The sequence below is a fragment of the Metopolophium dirhodum genome, chromosome 1, assembly GCF_019925205.1.
Source record: "Metopolophium dirhodum isolate CAU chromosome 1, ASM1992520v1, whole genome shotgun sequence".
NCBI lineage: Eukaryota > Metazoa > Arthropoda > Insecta > Hemiptera > Aphididae > Metopolophium > Metopolophium dirhodum.
Window position 1 is genome coordinate 106,722,658 of NC_083560.1, and position 6,078 is coordinate 106,728,735.

General features: G+C 29.8%; 1 long non-coding RNA gene across 1 annotated transcript in view; it reads right to left on the minus strand.

Moving 5' to 3' along the window:
- Positions 1 to 4,168, minus strand: part of LOC132936825 (uncharacterized) — a 31,427-nt gene extending 27,259 nt beyond the window's left edge. The window contains exon 1 of the long non-coding RNA XR_009663544.1: positions 3,458 to 4,168. This is a non-coding gene — a long non-coding RNA (uncharacterized LOC132936825). The remainder of the gene's footprint in view (positions 1 to 3,457) is intronic.
- Between the last annotated feature and the right edge of the window lie 1,910 nt (positions 4,169 to 6,078).

Genomic DNA, 6,078 nt, shown 5'->3' on the forward strand with positions numbered 1-6,078 from the left:
AAAGTTAAGAAAAGCGGAGTAGTGGACCAACATTTTGCGTGGGTAACCATGTAATACTCCACTCACTCTACTCATCCAAACTTTAAATATTTTTAACCCTCGTTTATAACTCATAAACTACTCTGCATAAATTTGATTATTATGTATCGAAATATATAGAAAAACATGTTCTGTTTTGGAATATGAAATTATAACTGTATTTTTTCATTCTAAAAATCAAGACTTAAAAAATGTTAAGGATAAAAAATATTTAAAAATTTGTTTTTTCTTCAAATAATGAGAGTACAATGATAAAAGAATTACCCAGTATAAATAAGAAAAAAATTATGGTTTTCTTATTTATTGTAAAATAAAATAAAATATAATATAATAAGTATTTTAATTGTTCGCGTGCCATGGATTTTCTATCCCTGTCCTAATATTCTATAATGTGTCATGTATTTGAATTTGGTGATAATCATTTTATGTAAAATTTGATTCAGAGCAGAGATGATGTGTCGACTTATGTTTCAAAAGATATTTAATAATATGTTTATATAAGGTACTATTAGTAATTTATTTCTGTATTCGTAATACAATACCTAGGCAGGGCCACGGAGAGAAAAGAGAATGCCTAGCGGGGATTTCCCAACCTCTTGTCAGGCCTGTACCTAGGTGAAGGTAAGATGCTGAAGACTGAGCTATAATTCTTATCAATACCAATATTAATTATGATAATATTAATTATATTCAAATACTATTATTATAAGATAACTTATAGATATAATAATTATAATATATATAATGCACATATATACCATACCATTACAGTGGATTTTATGGGTCTTAATTTGTAATGGTGCAAAATAATGTTTATATAACTTTCTTTTCTTATGCAAGATACAACCAATCTCCTTCCTACTTTTTTTAATCTTATTTAATTTTATTATAGTGGGGCTTCAGGTCTCCCCAAATCTCAAACAATATTTGCATGGCTCCATCATAAGCGTTATAAATGCATATTTCACAAGTTTCGTCAATTTTAAGGAAAAATTGCATATTTCTTGATTTTCATACCCTTATTATCTTATATTTAATATTTTCTACAAACAATTGATCTTTTTCTTTCTTAAGCTGTGTATTTTAATAATAATATAACTCAATATTATTTTATGTAGGGTAGGTATTTATTGTTATAGTCGCTATTGACTATTAAATTAACAACAATAGTGCGATGCGTATTTAATATATATCACGCTAATATTCCGAATAAATTTTTTCAGTTCAATAAAATCTCAAAATGGTATTTTAAGATATATTACAAATTTATTTTTTCATAGTTATTTTACGTTTCTTTTAGTGCAAATAAAAACTTATAATGGTTTTTTTGGAGTTTTGAATTTTTATGGATATTTATTAAACTTTTTAGCATATTTTAGAATTTTTTTCATTTATATTTACATGCACATTTTTCTTTTTTCAGCTCCTATAACTTCCGAGCCCTAGTATAAACATTATTATATTCAGTCACTTGTACTGCCTGTGCGTACAGAATTGCCACTTTGAAAATAAATCATTAATTAAGAATAAAAATATCTAGATTAGAAAAATGTATGGTAATTATTTGTTAGTTGATACACGCACTAATAACCAAGTTACCAAAACAATATTTGCCTATAATATTTATTTCGTTAAAATACCTACGTCTGATCGCTGACCTCTTAAAAATCATAAATACACCTACCTACCTACATACATAAACATGTTCTGCATCTGAACTTAAATCAAGAGGAAAGATCATCGTCGTTTGTGGAATCGATAATTTGTTATAAAACAATTCAAGTTAAGAGTATGTCACACCCGCATGTGTTGTCTCCGTCTTATAAATGTACAACATAGCAAAAACAGTTATGCGCGGGACAACTTTTCTCGTACCATATTTGCTGTAGAGCTACCAAATTAAAAAAACACGTAAAGAAAAACTTTATCTATGCAACAGCGTGCTCTTTTTTTTTAATAGTACTATCCAATCATTTTTTATAAGCAAATGAAAAAAACAAATAAACCAAATGTTTAGAAGCAAAAAACTTTTATTGTATTTATGTTATCCAAAATATGGGTACGTTGTTGCATAGATAATTTTCCATCATATATGTTCAGAAATTTTGGAGCCACTACTACAAACACAGAAAGATAAAAGTTGTCCCTCGCAAAACCGTTTTTGCTTTGTTGTACATTTCTAAGACAGAGACAACACATGAGAGTGTGGCGTCCCCTTAAGATTCCAAATGCATTATAATTGGGATAAACTAAAATATTTATAGAAAATCTAGAATATATTTACGCAACCATTTTTAACCAATTTTTTTTCTTCTCTTTTTATTCGGAAAGGACAATTCCAGCAATTAATGTAATGTTTGTAAATGGTGGTACGAATTGGATAAATTACGATTGTCAGATGATGGGTAAAAGTGTTGACTATGTACTACCTATATATATATATTTACAACAATTTGTTTTTTGTGTAATAGGTAACTCAAAGCTAAAGATATATTATTTGGTCCTGCCCAAAAATAACTCAGGACTATGGAACGGAAAAAGTCTCAGGACAAAAGAAATTCATAAAACTAATGAAATATACAATTTGGAACATTTAAAATAAAATTAAAATATAACCACTTTGTATAATATATTAATTTTGTGTAAAAGATACGTTAATAAAATGATAAAATCTACTATTCACATATTATATTATATTATACTAAATATGTGAAAATAAAATTGAACTTAAAGATTTTTTAAAAGGTATAGCACAAAATATAAAGTTACAGCTCGAGTTACAGCAATAACAATTTATATAACTAGGATTTTTATAATTATGTAAAATTTTATTTTTCTATTGACATCTAAGTTCTAACTTAGTGGTATAGACGTATAGACATATATAATTTTTTAATAATATTATTGACTAAGATTCAATGAGATACCTATTATTTTATAATTTTATAATTATTAGCTATTATTTTAGTTCCCACTCTCTCTCTAATTCACTTATAATTTCACGGCCCAATTACCTATAAAAGAAGTTTTACTTACCCAGAGTCTAATGGTGTGCTCACACACTCCCATTTTTTTTTTGTATAATTTTATAAATACTAGCTATTATTTTTGTTTTCATCTGTTTTGTATTTAGTAGTTACTTGTAATATGATTACATAATTATTAGATATTATTTTGAGAAAACAGACTTTTTACCCCCCCCCCCCCCACACCAAAAAAAGACTTTTTTTCCTACCATCCTCATGTTAGGTAGCTAGTGGACGAAAGGTGACCACAAGCGTTCGGCAGGAAATCGGAATGCAAACTTATCAATTAATAATAATTTCTTGACAACTGTGCTGTCAAGAAAAATAGTATTATAAAATAATAGTTATAATAGTAGGTAAGTAGGTAACAAAATGCATAGCGTGTGTATTACCTATGTGCCGGTGAAGACTGATTACATTATTATGTTGCTACCAATCGATAATAACGGCCAACGGTTGATGTCATATTCGTCGTCTCGATCAGACCAAATCAAAGGATGTAGCAATTGCGGACGATGATTGGACACCAGCTGCATGGATTGTGCGTACGCGGGTGTCGGGGACGCGAATACGTAATGCCACGTTGGTTACAAGCGGAAACTTCCGGACAAAAACGACACTGTGTGAGAAAAGTCGGCACAACTTTCATTCGGATAACGATCGAAATACATCCCAAGGATATATAATATTATGTATAAATATATAATATGTATAAATGTTATATTATTCAGTAGCCGGCGGCACGTCGTCGGAACGGACCAAACCCACGTGTACGGATGGCGTTCACGAGCGTGATAACGGTTATAAATCATAGCAACTTACGGCAAAAGCACGGAACAATAATGAGCGATGATGGGTCGAGAAAATTAAAAAAGCACGGATTCACGGATGGATAATAATGGCGACGATACGCAGGATCGCACGAGGTATACAACGGAAACGACTAAATTACGGCACATAAAAAAGGTCGACGGATGAATAACAAGAAATGAATAACGTCTATTGTAACAGGCAACAGCCTTGAGCAGTTGAGTCCTCTGGGGTGTTTTGGGGGGACGTGGGGTGAGGAGCAGAGATCGACGGTCGACGATGCTAGTATGCGACGAAAAACCCCCACCACCCACATCACAAAAGCCTCATTTAACATTTACTCCTCCAAGTGACTCACAAAAACAGCTGGTACCAATCGACGCCCCTCAACCATGTCTGTGACTAAAAACTCCAAGGACCAATTAAACGGTTTTTGAGGGAAGTTAGCTAGTAAATCAGTTAAGTTAAAAATTGAGTTATTAAAAAGTTAAAATTAACTTTATGACTCGTTTATGCCCAGGATCGCTGATTGGTGATTGGTGGTTAGCAACTTCTAAAATTTTTAAATAACTTACTATTTTGTAGTAATTAATCTTATTCCTTTTTATTGAACACTTTTATGTCTTAGTCAATTTAAGTAACTATATATGTTTCTACTAAATTAATCAATTAAGAAATAATTATTTATTTACTCTTATTTAAAACCATTGTATGCATCGTGATTAAATAAAACCATATTAAATTAATTTGTAATTTTAACCATACATAACGTAAGTTGTGTATTTTTCAAATCGATTATATATAACATTTAGAATATTCAATATTTATGTGTGTATAATATGGTTAACATTTTGTCAATAAATATTTGCCATAATAAGTAATTGGTATAAAACACTTAACTATAAAACATTAACAATTAAAAGGTTTAAAAATAACCTCAAGGGTAAAAAAAACTTTAGATGGTTAACAAAAAATTAAATCAGATTGTGATTAAAAACACTAGTCAATGTAAGTTAATGTAGGTAAGACATTCATAACCTGGTTTCTCAGAAGCTGTTATTTACTTCCCAGTTAACATTTTGTAATGATAATATTATAATAATGTTATAATAACGTTATACTAATATTATTCGTTATTATAATGTTATAATAATATTATTAAACAAAAACTGTCTGGGTTATTATAACAAACCAATTTGTATAATCTTGTGAAAATATTAGAAGTGATAAGTGATAAGTGTAAGTGTGTAACATATTACATAACTTTATTCATTGAACTATTATATTTTTAATTTTATAAAATGCATTGAAATTGCCTATACAAACCCCTTTTATTTATATTTTTTATAGATAGTTTAAATAATTAATATTATATTAAATAATATATTCTCCCTAAAAACAAATCATTTTTATATCATATAGCTAATTGAAATGTATAGTATTTTCATATAGGTGCCCACTGCAGATCACTGGCTCGCTGCGCTTGCACAGACAAATAAATCGAAAACATCCCACGACTTGTTATGTAAAACCAGCTATTCACGGATGGGTCATGGAGTTTAAATGGCTATAACTTCAAAACCAAGTCCGCTCGCCGAATTTTGACTTACCTATCCATCGTTTTCAGCATTCTTAACTATAGATGAGTACTATAAAACAAAAAATTGCAAAAAAGGGGTTGTCCGGTTAAACAGAAATATACCAAAATTATACCTTAGCCGGTTGCCACCCTCACAATTACGCCACTCAAACTGAAGTATATACCTACAACTAATTGAAAAATAAATTAGAAAAAGAGGCATCCGCATAGGCGCACATTGGGTGTGAATTTAAGGGGTGCTGGAATAATTTATGTTACATAGATCCGTGGGGGGCTTTGCCCCACATCCCTCTAAATCCTAATACTATAATAAACTGCATTACATTAGTTTTAAATTTGTATACAATAATATGTAAATAGTAATGAAACAAATAGTCTCTATGATTGTTAAGAAAACGCTAGGTACACCCACATGCCGTGTTGTCTCCGTATTACAAATGTTAATGAAAAACTGTTTTGCAAGGGTATAAGAACCTCCCAGGCTGTACTCTAAGCTAAGCAACTAAAATTCCACACAATAAAAATGAAAAAATTTAATGTGCATCATTGTTATTATATTTCCGATGTCAGAACTAAAAAAAAGTTATTTAAGTTTGAAAAACT